Genomic DNA, 17255 nt, shown 5'->3' on the forward strand with positions numbered 1-17255 from the left:
GATACCACTATCGGTAGCGTAAGAGCAAAAAATGTACAGATTAAATCACATTATTTCCTGCATCGAAGGAATCAACTTGAACAATTTAAATACCATCTACATGATTCAGGAGTCTTACCAACGTAACAACACTTTTGACACGTACGTCCTGCATCTAATATTGTTTATTACCTCTTCTTCCATCGAGTCGTTACACATGGCACAGAACCTATGCAATTAACACTCCACTAACATCGTAGATAATGACACGTCGCGTTCTTCCAGTACATTTTCGCACACTAAACTGACACACTACATACGTGTTTCAATTACCCTGCTCTTCCTCCTCCCCCCTCTACGCTAGCTGACAAAGTATACAGTTCACTTCCCGCACGGTAAATCTAAAACTGACGTGATCGTTGAACGTTAACTAACGGAGCCTATCGACAGACCGGAACGAACATGTGTTAAAGGACGCAGGGGACCAGACGACCGATGAATTACGGTCACGGTGTTTTCACCCGTGCGGTTTACAACCCTCCCCCTCTCAACCCCTTGTAACCGAAACCATGGCGCGATCAGCCGCGAAACAATGGAAGGTGAAAACGTATCCGAGCTGTTGCACCCGCTGAGAAAGGGGAACGGCCACCCGCGAAGCCTTTACACACCGGAGTTCCGCAATTTTCACGCTTTTCCCTAGGTTCTTCTCTCTCGCCTGCCCCCTTTTCCGTCCCGTGTCTTATGCAAATGGAGCGTCGCGATGGATAAATGGCAGGTCGAAGCGGTTTAAGCCGAGAAGCCTCCTATGCCTTCCCTCCAACGGATTCGTCATGGATCGTTACTCAAGGTTTGACCAGAAACTGCTCGAGACTTTCCGAGGCCGGGGCTATTAAAGCGGCGCTTAACACGGTGCACGATGGCTTATTGATACCTAGCCGGCAATTTATTGCGGAATTCCGGGGCCTGGGATTACCTGTTGTCTGGAGGAAACAATTTTCTTATTTTTTGATGGAGAAGTACAATTTTGAACGATAGGAATGTTAATAAATATTTGGCACATGAGAATCAGATTTTTAATGTTTATACCTTTTTATAAGGTATATATTTCAATTTAAAAAATTACAACGATGACTAAAATGTTGTGAAGGAATTGATTTATAAATTTGTAAATTTTCAGAAGTTTGTCATAGATCTGCGTCGGTAGTTCTAGTGTTTAGAACACTATCCATTCATTGTCTACCTTCACTGCATATGAAAAGATAGTAAAAACTACATTACACTTATGATATAAATTATAGAGAAGATGATCGAAAAGGACGAGGACGATGTAAAAGGAAATGAAAAGACAAGACAGTAAAGATCGATAAATGAAATAGGAATTTTGATCGTCGAAAGTAGGTTAAAAAAAATGTAAACCGTGAAAGTGTTTGAGCTACAGCGTGTTTCGATCACCTTCTTGAATAATTCGCGTGTGGACGCAGTTGAAAAATACCAGCGCACCGTAATCGACGACTCAATTGCATCCCCGGCCGCCTCCATCAACGGTGTACCGGCATATGGCGTCCAAATTACACCCATAAACATCCCTTTTAAGCGGCTGAAAAACCCATCAAAGTCGCGATACCGTCGCCGCCGAGCCGAATCTCCGCGATCTCATCGAAACTGTCCGTGGCTATAAACTGGTAACGGAACGCGGGGGAGAATAAAACGTCCAACAAAATTATCCTGCGACGTGATTTAATCGTACAACCCGCAAACGTAAATACTGCAATTACTATAAATCCCGGGGAGAGGAGGGAACCCGCAGTACGTATCCCCGTGGATAATCCTACTGTGAACCAAGGATACACGAGTAAAGCATGTTTACTTTCCAGCTAGTAGTCAGTAAATATTTATTAAACGAAAAGGTGGAAAATTAGAAAAATTCAGCGAAGATTAAGTTATTGTATCGTCGAATAAAGGAAGAAGGTGGCGAGAAATGGTTTCAAGCTGAAAATAAAAACACGAGGGACACCCTTACGAATGTTTAATAAATCCTATTCTAGATCACACTTACCTGATCATTATAAAAAACATTACTTAACATTAGCATCAAAAATAAAAATTTCGATATAATTCATTGAAGGTACCGAAATATCACAGTTTACTATATCCCAAAATTCACTCAAAATCATGACACCAACGGCCTCCACATAAATCGATCCATAAAAGCAATGTCGTAGACGACCCCATTACCAAGACTCCACTAGAATATCTCAAAGCATGATTCCTACGAATTGATCAAAGCCTCGCGCGACCAACGGCTCTGCGGTAAAACGATGAATCCTACATTCACCGGTGTCGTTGTACATTCAACATCTCGAGAATAAACCTAGGAAAACCATAGGGTAAAAATTTCGCCGCGGAGTAGCGTGTCCGTACCATTCCCCGTGTTTTCGATAAAAATTGGAAATTATGAGGTTATTCGAAGCGATGCGATTCGCCGCGGAATAGATGGAGGGAGCCGCGTGCGGCTTGTTGCACGCACCCACACACCCATACACGTATACGAAAGTGGACTGCGGGCACGCTTGGTCTCACCCACACCGCGAGACGGGCCGGATTCGCATGGTGGTTTCCACCACGCGTAATCACCTGTCTCGTCCATCATAAGCGGCGTACCTGGCCAGATGTAATGCGCCGCGGGGCCCACGCAAAACCCGTCCGACATCGCGACGTTTCAACACACGCCCACGATCGGGTCGGCTCGCTTTCAAAATGTCGTAAGTCAAATTGCCCTGGCCAGAGTGCGCGCGCGCGCGCGCGAGCGAACGAGCGTGCGCACACACCGTTTCATCATTCGGATGCGGTCCCGGGCCTCGTCTGCGGGAACGCGTCCTTTTGGACGTACTCGAGCGTTGTCGTCGATGTGTATACGCGGGTTGAAATGAAAAATGGGACAATGAAAGAGACCCGTCTTTTTGGAGATACGAGTCTATTACGGCGGGGGGAATGTGACCAGGAACGTGGTCGAGGTAGGAAGAACGTAGACTCGGTGATGGAATTATGGGAAAAATGTTTTTTTTTACCGATTTTATACATATTTTGAAACCAGACTTCCTTGGCCGTGTCGTTAAAAGTCACACTGTATAATAAGATTGGCAATTAATTATTTATATGCATTCGTCCCGGGGCGTAGATCTGAGTCAGGTTTTACTCCGGGATATTCTCCTTTTATTGTTTTCTGTTTTCTTTTTAGAATATTTCAATAGTGCCTCAATTAATTCAATAAATCAGTAATGACGGCGTTTATGTATCCGACAGTGAGTTCATAAATAGTTTCAATATTTCCGTACGTGTGAAAAATATTCTCAATTTTTTGTACGTACACAATTCGATAATTATATGCAAGAACGCATAATCGAAGTTGTTGACAGAGTAAGTTGTTTCACCATATTAATAACTGTTTGTTGAAATAATTGGGAACAAGAGTACAGGTCCCAGAATAACAGTACGTTCTCCTCTTTCATTTTGCTCTTTCCCTTTCTTTCACGTCCGTTCGATTGCTCGCCAGAGCACCCGTCATTTTTTACAACGCTCCCCCGTAACGTTGTTGTGTAAAGGCCCGGAGCATGCGGTTGCGGTGATCGTTTTTTGTACGAATCAATTTCGACGGCAGCGGGATCGATGCTTATTGATTCCGCACGATAGCGATCGATTTACCATCTCCGGCCCGCAGCTCCTCGAGATCACGATGACTCCTTACTCTCTTTCTCGGTTTGATCTGCTGATTTGCGCATCCCTCCGGCCCTTTTATTTCCGCGTCTGACCGACGCATTCAAATTTTCGAGCAAAAACTGTACGGTAGCTTCTTCTTGCTTCAAAGATTAATTCCACGAAAGAATATCAATTTCATCCGCAATTTCATATACACTCCAATCATTTATAATATCTATATTTCATAAAGTATAGTTACTATTTTTCTAAACTCTGGTATATCTTTACGCATTATTGTATATCTAAACTTTTCGTTTGTCCTCTCGACTTCCATATATGTATTGTACCAAAGGACTCATAACCCGTTTATAAATAAATAAATACATATTATAAAAGACATACAGCTCAGGTGCTTCTTCGAATTTATCTGGCATTCGGTATAATTTTGAAACATATATTTCAAAATAATTAAGCGAATATATTCACCTGCACGAAATACGAACAGACTGATCTCCGTAGATCTATCCAGATTCGCAAGTTGAACTAAGTTGTTCCCCCCGAGACGGCGTCTGAATTAATTTTTCATCTCGATCGGAGAGGGGGAAGAGGGAGAGACGTTCGTTAAATTCATCCTCTCGACGGGAAATTTATCTTCGTTCGGTTCTCGTTCTCGCGATGAATTCTCGCGGGGGCACAATGACGACGCCTGGGGATCGATTCGAATCACGATCTCTCGGCTGGCGCGCACCTGCGAGACCCGCGGCGGACGAAGAGGGCGCGAGTGATCTTCCGATGGAAATCACACGGGGATCCATCGTGGATCGTTAATGTCCGGCTGTCAAGCTGTCGCTCGGGTCGCCTACGTCTTCCTTCGAGGGTCGTATAACGTACGACGATTATCCCGTCGAAATTTTAAATCCGCGCCGAGAGGAGCTGCGACCACGGGATTCGATGTCCGCCGGTCGTGAAAGTGGAAATCGGAAGTTAACGTGAGGATCGTTTTGTTAATCGTCGAAGATGACGTTCTTTTGGTATATGTAATTGTAAAATTATTTATCAATTACAAAAAAATATTTCTTTTTGCACTAATGCCATTTTTCATTCGTTGGCATTTGACAACTTTTTCACTTTTATCGTAGTTACGTTACAATTATTCTCGTTATAATGTTTTTAGTTAATAAAAAATTTCTGCGCGACAAGGTATGTTTTACGTTGTAAAATCCTGTGCTTCAAAGAATCAAGGGGCATACTTCACGTCGTTGTGTAGTATCGGCTATAGTTGTAGGAAAATATACGGGGCAATAAAACGACAAAAATCGTAGAACACATAAAACGTTCGATTATATTTCATCGTACAGGCATCACGATAGCCACTTAACGAGCCAAGAACAAACGAAACGGAAAGTCCGTGTATGTCGAACCGGAATTCAGAAAAACCAGCGCGAAAGTGATCAATTAATTGCGGTTTCGACGACGACGGCGGCGTGGCGGCGCGCATGCGGTAACAATTCCAAAAATTTGAATGACAGGTGAGGAATCGCCGGTCATTTGTATCCCGTCCTCGTTACGCATGCCTCCTCGAAACGACGCGGCGACGCGCGGCCCGAAAAAGAAATCGTTCTTATGCATCCGAGACCCAATCGGTGAACGTGCGCGTAACCCGTCGCCATTTTTGGTCGTTTCGTTAATTAATCCCGAGTGCCTAGCGTGAAAGCCATTACTTTTTGCCCAAGGGGGACCGAACGGACACGGCTAATTTCATCCGCGAACTGGACGGACTCCCTGAAAGCACGCCGGTCATCTACACACGCGAACCCTTTTATCTCTCTTACATTCATCCCCGCTTATCTGGCGGGACTGTGTCCTCCTCCACGAGGTATAGAGCGCACCCGCCGTGTTTTTTTTTTTGCGACCGGGAATTCCGCCCGGCCAGGTGAAAAAGGAATCCTAACTGAATTTTTCAGAGACGCCCCACACGATACCTGTGCGGGTTCGTCCATTGGTCGAAACCGCTCGCCCCCCCTCCCACCGTCACGCGGTCGCGAAATATTAATTTTTTGCCGTCCTATCGTGTGTCCTTAGAATTACTGGCAGTTAATGGCGAAGAGACCGGTCGTTCCTTTGGGGATTAGCCGTTACTGCTGTGGTTGCAGCGTAAGCGGTGAGTCCCATTGGGGGAAACAACTCTCAGTTGTTGAAGTAACTGAAATAATTACGAAACATTAGTCCACTTTTATTGACTTTTTATAGTGAAAATTGTTCTTCGTAGCTATTCCTGCAGAATCTTGGAGAATACTACAACGACGAAAAAACTTCCAATGAGTGAACTTAATAGATCGCCGAAAAATGTATATACATAATACAATAAAAGCTCAATGAGAGTTGAATAGGAAGTTCCTCGTGAAAGTTTCTGCATCATACAGGTTGAATTTCATACGCTAAGATTCTATATTTTCCAATGAACGACGAATAAATACTCGTACGAGTGAGGGGTGGCCAATGATCCGCCAGCAGGATGCTCATCCGTGGGCAATAAGGCGGCAAGGCGCGGGCAAAACGATTATTCGACTCGTGGCGGGCTGCCGCAAAATTGAGAGTTAACGAACCTCGACGAACTCGCTGACACTCGGCGGGTTGCGCAATCGCGGTCATGTCCGAGCGCAGGTTGAATCCGCTTGCTGAAACACACGTACAGACACACATACACGTGCCAGAGGATGCGCGGCCGCGATCCGTGAACGGCGAACCCGTTCGAAAAGTTGACAGGCAATTTATTCCAGCCGCCCGCGAAACACCGTCGACCGAGGACGGGGTTCCCGAGTTTCCGTGGCACGTCGCTTTTCTAATTGCCTGCTTAACCGTTTAACGGTTTGTTTACGCGATGATCCAGCAGGTGGATCGGTACTACTCCGGCATACACGCCTGACGGTATCGATTCATTGGTCGTTCCGAGTATTTGACTTCTCGTTTAAGTTACTGATCAGTTAGACCGCGGATTTATGGAACGTGCAGGAGGTTTAAACACGGTGGAATACAAAAATTAATGACATTTTGCTTTCACTGTAACGGAACATTCAATGAAGAACATCAATTTTGGGTTACGTCGAACGTTTGTAAATGGATTGCTTGTTAGTATTGTTTGGATTTGTGTAGAAATTGTAGTAACGAGCAATTGATTTACAAAGGGTCGGCTTAATTTGAAATTAATGCTTTTAATTAGAAATCAGGATTCCAGGTGTTTATTAGTAGGTTCGTGTGTAAATAATACGATCAATTTAATATGGTCACAGTTTTAAGGTATTTGGAACTATGACACGTAGGATGCAAGTCTTCTATTCAGGCGTTGAAATCACTCATCAGACAGTTGTTACATTGCATTCTATGTGCTATATGGATTTCGAAACTGAACTTAGATTCAAAATGATATTTTACAGAACTGAATAAATTGGGATTCGAGATACTTGAACATTTATTACCCATAAACCGCAGGTATATAAAAAAACTTCAATAATATGAATTATACATGTACACTACCGGCCAAAAGTGTGGGATCAGATTTGATCATTAAAGAAATAGAAGAATATTATTTTAAGATCTGTTAAAAGTAATGTGCTAAAATTGATTGGAAATGATTTGTATATGTACTGATTCCGTAACTTCTATTATATCCTAATAGAATAATGAGTTACTGTTCCATCAATCATAAACTCTGGTACCACACCTTTGGTTGGTAAGAAACAAATGGACACGCACCTTTAGACAATCTCAGCAGAGATCTCTTCTGCTTTTTAAAGACCTGTGAATTTACCCTTTGTTTCAGTAAAGAAATAGCCTTCATAAAATCTCCCATAAAATTCCCAGTATCAAACGATTGATTTCTCCACGATGATCAACAAAAAAATCTAACGTTCAGCCGGGACGTTTTTGCGCGGTTTTCAAAGAGTTACGGATAGGATCTCCGGTCACGCGTCCGGCAATAATTTCTCACGAACGTGAGAGCTCGAGAGACATCCAGATCTCGGGTATTTTCAGCACGTGGACGGGTGGAACAATTATATCGTTCGATCGTAATACCGCCGGTAGCCCCGCGTCGCGTTCTCAACGAAACGTCTGTGTGTCTGCTTATTTGTATGCCATCGTTGTTCGTAATTCCATCGATTCACCGTTACACTCGCGACAATAAAGTCGTCCCATAATTGTCCACACGCGATTTTCTTACCAGGCTCACCGATTCAGCGATTCTGACAAAGGAACGACAGGTATATACAAGGATGGTTATTTGTCCTCTCTACAAATATGGTCTCGATGAGAAACTTTTATGGGAACTTTCAGGCGTGGCTCGGTCTCGATCCGATTCTTTCGATCGTTAATGGTAGAAACACCCGCTCTTCGCCGTTTCTATATGGCGAAAAATTCCATTTACAATCTCGCTGGTATTGCCATGAAAATTAAGTACCGACGGCCCAACATTATTCGGCGAATCGACATCGCCGAAACGTAACCCAGTTGGATCCAGTTCTCACGTTTCGGAGAACATTCCAAAATTGGTCAGAATCCTCTCGATGAGTTTCTAATTTTCATCCTTCGTGTCAATTAATAATCATTCTTCCCAGAGAAACCTCTGATGCTTATTTTTTTACAATTAACTCGAACTAAACCGATATCTAGAGACGATAGGTGAAAGAAAAATGATCGAATACGATGTGTTTCGCGAGGATGGTCTAGCCCGAGAACAAATTCAGCTGGAACATCTGCCGGACGGTTCGTAAATTCCCCCGCGTCAAAAACCGTGGGCGACGAAATCATTTCCAGGGGCACACTCCGTAGAGTGTGCGTTTCTGGCGGCTGCGAGCGTCGTCGGGGGAAAGGAACGAAATTGGTATCCCCTATTCGGATATAAATTCTCCAGGCGGCAGTGGCTGTTTCTCAGCACGAATTGCGGCGCGGCAAACGCAGCGGAAGGCGTTCTTGTTTCCTATGGGGCAGGGATCGATCTATGGTCCGCCATTGAGAAAGAGGGAGCGAGAGTCAAGAGGGTTTTCTGGTACCGCCGTATGGCAAACAGCAGATGCGCGTTGTACACCCGTGGTCCTCCTTTCCCCCTTGCCACCACTCTGTTCGCTATCTTTTTCCCTACTATATAATCCCTCCCCTTACCTTCCTACGGGTTGCTTTCTGTTTTATGGACTCATCGTGCCCGACGAGCCGTGGGTCCCTGGCGCGGTCGGTCCGATGGTGTTTACCATAAGGCAAGCATTGTCGAACCGGCGAATGACACTCATAGATATGTCAGATTCTTTCTTTAATGCAGCTATTCCTCCAGATGTACGGAGAATCGATTTACGAGGGACTCGGCGAACCATCGTCGTTTTTATATATTCGAACGAACGGGTCTCGCGTTTCTGTAAAGCCGAACCTTCGAATCGCTTCGGCTGATTTTCATCTATGGTATGTCTGATCACGAGATGAATAGCGGGAGGGTAGAAACACGTGGATACAGCCGAACGAAGAACTTCTTTTTTGTTTTTTTAATAAACAACGAGGATTCCGTAATTAATATTTCCTATCCACTTCGTAAATCACCTATGGCCATGACGTGGGCAGATCCCTATCTCTTTTGACGTGATTTTCGTATCGATTCGGGGTGTTGGCCGGACTAATACGTCTAAAAACACCACGCGCTAAGGCGTGTATGCTTCATCCCTTAAGGCGAATTTACACCTGTCAGTGTGGATGAATCAACCGCTCACATTCAAAGTGTAAAGTTCTAATTTCGCCATTACATTATATCAAACACACAAATATCTACAAAGCGTGGATATTTGTAAAGTTCTACATCAATTCGCCTTTACAAATATCCACGTTTAATGGAGCAAGACGAACGGCAGATAGCATTCGCTTTTGCGAAGTCGTCTGGAACGATCGCGACATGTTGTTGTTTGAAACAAGCCTGTTATTAACATATGTGTAGAGCGTGACACATACGGGCCCCGTAAAAAGATACGGTTAAATGAAAAAAAGAAAAAAGGAAACACGCTCTCGGGGCCTGCGGTACGAGGCGCAAGGATCGTGGGGCGAGTGCGGGGACCATTTTGTTCCCCTCCAATTTAGGAAGGAGGAAATGATACGCAGGGTTCGTCCCTTCGCCGCATGGAGCCCCATGTATATTCCAGGCAGACACAAAAGAAAATAATTAGCTCTCCTGCCGATGGATAGATAAACGTACGCATTCGGACAATTTTGGTAGACAACGATTATTAACAGCCAGCGGGGTGTCTCTTGGGCTTGCTGTCTGTATTCGTAGTCGTTGGGAATTAATTAGCCGTAAAATCAATCCCAAATGCGGAGTAAGGTTTCCAAGTCCTTTAAAGTGTAACTGTCCTGCAGGCTTTTCGTTCACCGGTCTTAACGTTTCTATGCAATCCAGTTTCACAGACGCGATTGCCATTTTCATTCCGAGCGATTTTTTATGATTCTGTTAAGTTACGAAAATTAACCTTCGAGATCGTTGAATAATATTGAAGATTAGGCGTGGCCTCAGGTAGACTCCGGGAGAGGATGATCGTCGTCGAAGGGAACGGCATAATCTAGTAATTATGTCTCGACCCGCGCCCTAGAGATCATCTTTCTTTTTTTATCGTGGGTGGGTCCCAAAGTGGAAATTACGCCGACGGTTCCCAGACGAATTAACTGCGCTACGGTTTACGTTCTACACGTACTACCCGGCAAGAATCAAACGGGATTATTTTTGTAACCTGTAACACTCGGCGAACTGAGGTAGAATTAATGCTTTAAGATCATTTTTCTGATATCAGGAGAATTCCAAGTATTTTCATATTCTCTCTTCCTATATCGTCGGTTAATGTCATTCATCATAATTCTTGTGCAGAGTAAGTGCCAACGTGGTAACTAAACGTCTAAAGACTCTTAGATGAATACAAAGACTGTGATATAAAAATGTAGAAATCCGAAGAATCACGTTCTTAAGAACTCCCAAATGGTTCAGCGATATCTCCCGTTCTTCAAAGACACCAATTCCCCATCATGAACATTCAAAGTCTATTCGAGTAAGCCAAAAGAAGCAGCTCTACTCTTGCAGAACACAAAAATTTCAATTCCAGGCCTCTTCCCTGCTCCGAAAATCGTGGCAACGCGAATTCATCGAAATCCTCTGCGAACAGGGTACCCGAAAAAAACGATCTTGGGGGAGGGGGGAGCCATGTTCATTCCTACACAGCCTACGAGATTTCTCCCCTTTTCGAATTCAATCAAACGTCCGCGCGGGCAAAAACCGCGAAAGCTCGAATCCGGTCACGTCAGGCCTGTCCCAGCGGATCGAACGATTTCAATTCGTCCGGTTCTCCCGGCTTTTTTCACTGAGCTTGTCTGAGGCCCCAACGGCGGAGGAAGGGAGTCTTCGCTTATCGTGTGTCCCGCTGAAAAATCCGGTACAAGGTGTACCATTCGTGCATTCCATCGACGACAGAATCTGGATACGTCGAGACAGACAGGCCTTGGGAGACCCGCGAATTCCGTTGCTGCTGATGCTCCAGCAGGTCCCGGGGTCTGGCATGGAATCGAGAGACTGTTCCCGGCTGGCTTCTTCTACGGGGTGGAATAAAAAAATGGGCGGCGCTTTGGATGTGACCGGGGCCCCGATCTAGGCCCAGAGACCGGCCGAACGAGGCCGGGCCTTAGATCCGTCCAGACCCCGTTCCCCCTCTACCTGGCCGCCTCCTCTCTCCTTTCTCCCTGTCTGGGGACGCCGGAGGAGAAAAGAGGAGGGATGTGGAGGACGAGAAAGAGAGCGGGCCAACCATCGGCAGCCTGCGCGGCGACCCACGGGAATATCAAGAGATCTAGCGATCGCCCAATACATAGATACACTCAACTCTCCCCCTACATGGACGCGGTCAGTTGTTTATTAGAAGGGTTTTGGGAGTTTTGGGGCGTCTGATGGTTCTGTTAGATATTGTTCTTTTGTGGTTTCGAGTATAGATGGTGAAGGTAATTTGCGTGTGGTACTTTACTAATGATTATAATGAACTGGAGAATTCTTAATCGGTTTGTTCAATAAGTTACGTATTTGGATCAGCTCTGCTAGTAGAAACTATGGTAAATTATAGTAACAATACAATGATGAAAAAGGTGTTTGAACTGTCCACTTTTATTAGACTACTCTTTTGGAAATGCTGTCTAGAGATTTGTAACGAAGAATATGGTACTAAGAAGAAGTTTAATTATCTTCTATTGTTTAAAATTCTCATTTTCCTACAGACAGAATGTAGACACAAATTGATTCGTAGTCCCCTAAACTGATTTCTATGGTCACTACCACTACCCTTTTCTCGTTCGTCGTTGTCGTGGACGTTGTCGTCGACGTTCCTTCGGACGGATAAAGTTATGACTCCCCACCCCTCCTCTTTTGGCTCTCGTACATTCCTTCTTGCGAGAATCCCGTCCGGTTTTCAGCGATTCTGGGGCTAACCGGTGTACCTGGGAGATATTGGTACGATCGACGCGCGTTCCTGTTGCTGGTTGCTCGTAAAAAGAGCCACCGTCGCTCCAGCCGCCGGCATGATGGATGAGAAGAAATTTGTTCCTGCGCCTTCGACTCGTTATTGGATTAACGCGCCCCCTCCCCCGAGAAACTCGTTACCGAGTTATCGCCGATTTTGGATCTCGACGCCGTCAAGGCTGAACCGAACAATCAGATCATTCAAATTCATCGATGGAACACGAGCTGACCTCTTATGTATTTATTCCAGATTCTTCGGACACATCAAGATTCACCTTTTCGGGAGACCAGATTATTCAGGAAGAAACGTTTGTGTTTTATAATATATTGTGCATCCAGATCCCTCCGCTTAGATAATTCGGAGGACAAATCGACTGTTAGAGACATTCCATTTTGAGGAGGAAAGTTGAAAAGAGAAAGAAGTTTAAAAATTACCATGTATTGGAACATTACAAGTCCTCCATAAGCACTTTTCGTAAATAATTCCTCAAGATAGAACGGGTGCAAAGTTACCTTTCTCGTTGATCTATTCGTGTAATGTATTAAAAAGGCTTGTTTCAAAACACTGGTTTTAACACATAACAATTTACACTTACCTTCTTAACGAATTATTGCCAAATAAATCACATCGATACACGAATATAACAACACAAATCACGCCCATGGTAGGAGCATAAAATCGTACACGCACAGTTCGGCAATCCAGGCCCGCCTCGGTAGCCTTTAGGGGATCAGCAGCGCGTAAGGTATACGTCTCCGGTGTCCCGTCCAATTTGCATGCAGTCGCGAGTATTGGCTGAAATGGCCGTATTCGGTTACAGGAATCCCGGGGCCTCGCTGATTACCGGGTGACACTCTATTCCGAGCTCGAAGCCTGACAACCAACCCCGAAGACGACGACGACGGTTAGATAAGCGGGTATACGGGATGGGGTGGCGGTGGCGAGCGAGAACAGAGGGACACCGGACACAGAATGAAATATCTCTCTCAGGAACGCTTGGCCCACTGGCGAGGAAGAAGATTCTCGGTTTCGTCGAGCTGATACACGCGGCTCGAAACGCGCGTATAGGGTAAATTCAGGAGAGACGCCACATAGGGAGAGGCGCCAAACCTGTAATATCTTCCGATTGAAAAAAGGTAATTACATATGTTGCGTCTTTTTATAAACCCGTCGAATTATAATATTAAATTATAAGTATAATGTTGCGTAGAGTGTTGGAAAATTGTTTCACTACCAAAAAGACAATTTATGCCCTATGATGCAACAAATGTGAGTGACCAATAAGAACAAAAAATATAGGAAAGAGAAATTAGTGCATGTAACTTTCTTCTACAAGATTTGAGAGAGATGTCACTTTGCCGACCTGTCATTTTTTAAAAATTTTCTTAATTTCGCATCAGAAAAGTTTCGAACAATTGTTTGTATTTTTTCTTGATATATGAGTGGTGTTACTGTAATAAAAAAAAGATCGTATTAATTAGTACAAAGTTATTGGCTCTCAACCAGAAAGGGTGGAGTCTCTCCTGAATTTACCCTACACGCGTTCTCCTCTTCTGGGTGAGCACCGCGCGTGTCTGTGGCCCCAGGGCCCGTATGTATTAATCACGCGATTCGTCCATAACCGTATTTCAGGGGTGGGGAGAGGGGACGGCGGAAGTACTGGGCTCACTTTTCCCTTTCCTACGGGTAATTACTCCCTGCAAACGGGGATTTTTGCGAGTCGACGATCGCATGCGCCGTGACTTCTTCAATTTATCCCGTGACTTCGCTCTCTGCATTATGCTCGCCGTATGGCCGTGTGTGCTGCGGGGGTCCGGCTCGAGATTATCTGACCGGTCCATCGAGGGAACTCGAACGAGTTTCGCCCAGGGTTCCCGCGGGTTCTTGTACGTCGTCGTTCTTGCAGAATGGCTGGGAGTCGCTGGAATTCTGGAGTACACTGGACTCGGGTTATTTGGGACACACATCAAGGCTAGCGTCCTTTGGCCCGAATAAGCGACTGTCCCAATTATAAGGTTCACATAAGTAAATACAGTGTACATTCGATTAGGCTTTTGTTCTTTGAGCTTTGTCCACATAAGCAATTTTCAAAAATTCCTACAAATCACTTTTCTTTCGTAACTAATCCACGAATCAAGAACGTTGCTTAAAGGGTTAAGAAAAGTCGGTGGTTACCAGGGCATAATGAGTTAGCGGTTGGAGTAACGCGTACAAAGAATAAGATTCCTTGAATATTTACCAGATGCTTTACTCTCGACTTCGTACTTCGTTCGATGTACGAGGAGTTAAGTCATAGCCCCGGTGTCCCGGTTCGCATCGAAAAATAAATTCCACCACGGATTCCCGGTCGCGGGCGATAACTCGAATACCGTCCAGGCATTACCCGTCGAGGCACCGCTTAAAAAACAAGTACCCTAACCGTGGATCGAGCGAGAGCTTCCAAGCGCGCACGCGGGGTTCGATTCCGGGGCCCGTATATGTGTGTACATACGCAGAAATTGTTATCACCGCGCGCGGCCAAGAGGCCCGCTATCCGAAACGAGCGTGTCGAATCCCCGGACTTTTTCCTCGTGGTTCGCCCCGGCGGGCACACACCAACGGGTGCTCGTCGGTTGTCACGGCGCGGCGCAGTCGATTCGCTGGCAAACAGAAAGCGCGAAACATAAAACGAGGAAAAAATAATGAGCGGGGGGAGACGACGAGGTGGAGCAAGAGGGTAAAACGCGCTGGATCGACGAGAGGAACTGAGAAAAACAGACTATAGTGAATTTCGTCTTGGGTGGTCCAGGATCGGCAGCAAGCCTTGTCGGTTCCCCGCCACCTCGTCAGATCAGCTCCCTTCGACCCGCTTCCCTCTATCTCTCTCCCTCCCTCACTCTATCTCTCTCTGGGGCCCCTCTTCTCTCGCCCCACTTCTCTCGAAGGCCCGAGTTCCACCAGCGAGCCGACGGGGGCCCCTCTTCCCGCCTCGGAATACCCCCACCACGACGGAAGCCGCGCCAGCCGCGAGCCACTCCTGAAGCTACACACTATCGACCATAAGTATTTGCCCACCTTTGCGTTTCGACGCGTTCCCGTTTTCCTGGACCGGACCTTTAAACGGGAATATATTCCGACTTGTGGGATGCTCAGGCATCCTGCTCACTAGCGGCCTCTTAGTTTATTGGTCGCACCTGGTATTCGAGTGAAAATGAGGGATTAATTACGCTGGGTAATGGGACGTTGGGTCTTGCCGTTTCTGCAGGTTACCGTGCATTGTTCAGTTCCTGTGCGCCCAGGAATGCGGAGTTTGCTGCTTCTAGCGTGTACACTTATACCGAGGATCGGTGGTAACTGTTTCAGATGGGTCGAGAATTTCGTTGGAACTGGGGGAGTTTCGTAGATATATTGATATCGATGAGAAATTAGTAGTCTGTATCGAATGTCTTCTTGCAGGGAGGAGTACGAATTCGATTTCTTCTGGGGCTGAATAAATTGGAGTAGAAGAAGGATGGAACGGTATAACTGGATAATTGGAAGAATGATTGAGGCTGTTGGGGCTGGCCAAATACTTCTGGACGATAGTGTATATGTATACATATACGGTCTTTGGCTACCAGCGAGAATCGTCAGTCGAACGATTCGGCCAGACGGCCCGCCGAGCCCATTTGTATGCCTGTAATTAGAAAGCCACCCTCTAATAGCGGTTCCTTCGTCGATTTGCAGGGAGGGAAGAAAATCTTTTCTATTACAAATTTTACTTAACACAGCATTCTCGAAAATATAATAAAAGAAATAATAAAAATTTCTTACTTTACCGGTCCTTTCCGGTCGGCTAGTGGTTCGCCGATGATTAAATAACTTATAGCCATTAAAGTTTGGTCACAGCGGTGGTTCGGGTTAGATTAGCCAGCCGCCAGTTCAAACAATGGGATTCAATTAAACAGCGTAAAAATGGAAGTCGACGAGTCACGTGTATGTACATACGTGCGCACGTCACAGGCGAACCAACCACCGTGGCTCCTCTCCCGCGGGTGATAATTTACGATGGTACTCGTGCGACCCCCACTTGTCGGATTAATAGAGGGTTAATTTAGGCGAGCGGCCCGTGTTATCTCCCACGCAGTATTTGCACAGCTCATCCGAAATCGTAACCGTATCTCCACCTCCATAGGGTGAATAATTATTGCCCGGGCCGATCGTCACGCTCGTGGCTGTGAATTTTGAATCCGCCGCGAGCCGAAAGGTAGGTAATCGCGACAGCGCTCGCGAACGTTGTTTCTCGCGGTATCGTGTATCTCCGTTCTCCATCGCGTTCCCCACCGTTGTCCCTTTTGCCTCTTTGCGCTCGCGCCATTGTTGGTAACCGGAGGAAGCTGTACACGATAGGGCGGTGCAGGGGAAGTTTTGATCGATAAAAGAGACGTAATTTCTCTCCTCTCTGTGGTCGGGGCATACTTTCAGTTTGCATTTTTTGCAATGCTGTTCAATTTTGTTGAACGATTACTGGAATGTAGACATTGAAGGGCTCAGTGGAAAAGTGGCACCATGTCTCGATACTGCAAGTACCCGTTTTTTAAAATTATCAAAAAACGTGTCATTATAATCTGAATTGTCTCGAACAATAGGAAGCTAGCAAAGAAAGATTCTGGCTCGTTTAAGACGATTAATACGAAAATGGCAGGATCGCAATTATATTAATTGACATTAGCGTACAGTTTCCACGGCTCGCGTGACCGAACTATCGGTACTGGATCTGTAAAGCCTTAACCCTTGGCCCCTCCCGATGCATGAAACACGAGTGCAGTGGAAACGAAGAGATTAAACGGGGGAACGACGGGAGAGACGGCTCGACGTTTCGCGGGTTCGTTTACAAACGGGAACTGGAAACGGGTGCAGTCATCCAAGAATGTAATGGCCGTCTCTAATCATTGATTAGAGGCCACCGTTCGTGCACAAAGCGGTCTCGGCGTGCATTCGTGATGCTGATTGTAGCTCCCATGAGGGCTCGAAACGATTGAAAACGACGCGATTTACGATACGATTCTGATGATAGATATAGCAGAGATGATATAGAATCTT

The sequence above is a fragment of the Dufourea novaeangliae genome, unplaced genomic scaffold (assembly GCF_001272555.1).
Source record: "Dufourea novaeangliae isolate 0120121106 unplaced genomic scaffold, ASM127255v1 scaffold125, whole genome shotgun sequence".
Classification (NCBI taxonomy): Eukaryota; Metazoa; Arthropoda; class Insecta; order Hymenoptera; family Halictidae; genus Dufourea; species Dufourea novaeangliae.